The sequence below is a fragment of the Echinops telfairi genome, unplaced genomic scaffold (genome assembly GCF_000313985.2).
Source record: "Echinops telfairi isolate 266 unplaced genomic scaffold, ASM31398v2 ScPeMD7_7417;HRSCAF=8455, whole genome shotgun sequence".
NCBI lineage: Eukaryota > Metazoa > Chordata > Mammalia > Afrosoricida > Tenrecidae > Echinops > Echinops telfairi.
In genome coordinates this window covers 5,254,234-5,255,652 of record NW_022111317.1, presented here as the reverse complement: position 1 = coordinate 5,255,652, position 1,419 = coordinate 5,254,234, and positions in this window count along the sequence as shown.

Genomic DNA, 1,419 nt, shown 5'->3' with positions numbered 1-1,419 from the left:
GCTCCGATCTGACATTCTGAGGGTAAGGAGAACAACTGCAGAGACAGGATGAGGGCCGCTGCTGAGGAGGCATTTAGGTGTATTGAGAAATGTTCCTTTTGCTCTGGGAGCCTTCATTGAGAGATGGGCACACAGTCAAATGGGTGAGTAATCTCATCAAAGGACAAGGCAGTGTTAGGCCATCTTGTTGCTCTGTTTTCCAGAAAAGAGGAGACTCTTCAGAAAGGAGTAGGGGGGTATCTCGCAGAGTGGAGAGCCTGCTAGAGAGGGTTTGGGGATACAAAAGACCTCAAAACAAAGCCAGACTCACGCCCCCCATTCCCACTCAGAGCAGCCTGATAGGACGGGAGTACAACTGGCCCTGCGGGCTCCCGTCTTCCCAGGAGCTGGGCTCTCTCACACAAACTGCAGACGGAGGGCTGGAAGGTTGAAAAAACTCTCAAAGGCACTGACAGAGGGTCTTCCGAAGTTTCTTTCTGAACTAGGCCTTTGTGGCCTTGCTAAAAGGTAGGTGGGGTGAAGTGATTTCTGGCATTTTTTAATCGTTTTATTAGGGGCTCATGCAACTCTTATCACAATCCATACATACATCAATTGTGTAAAGCACATTTGTACATTTGCAGCCACAGAGGTGGGCCTGGGGGGCAGGGCACCGTAAGATCAACTACCTGGGACTCCAGAAGGATCTGCTACGAATTAGCTGTGCCTGACTTTAGCCAAAGTCTCAAACTCCCCAGGCTTCCAAATACTCATCTGTGAAATGAGGTGACCCCTCAAGTTTTGCTTCCAGTGTGAAAAGTCTACTAACCGCCCCCCCAGCCCCGCCCAAGGGCAAGGCCAACAGGGAGAGTGGCTCTGATCTGAAGTCAAAGGGGACCATAGGTTCCCGTAACAGTCCACTCTTCAAGGCCTATTTATTCATTCGTTCGTTTTAAGCAGACACTGAAAACCAGCTTTTGCCAGGGCCAACTTAGAAAAGCGTGGGCACGGATCTGGACGGTGGGCAATGCCCTCTGGGGTAGGCCCCTCAGGCCAGCAGCCACCCTCTGCTCCCTCTCAGCGGGTGGGGGTGCCAGGGTAGATCCGTGCCAACCACAAGGTCAGCCTCGGACGCCCCCGGGGGCAGGTCTGCCCTGTCCTGTGGGCAGCTAGGAGCGGGCATGGACTCGGTAGCAGCAAGTGTGTGGTCGACCGACGGTTGCGAAAGCACTTCAAGACAGAGGTCACCTTACAGGTCCTACAACACGCCCTCTGCAGACGAGGACGCGGCTGAGACGGCCACAGCGCGTCCTGGGCGACGTGTGCCTGACCCTCCATGTGCCTCCCTGCCAGCTCGGCGACCCCTGCCCCTGCCCACGCTCCTAGTCCCACGGCCATTAAACAGCTAAGGGATGACTCCGCAGCAGGCTTGCATAACGA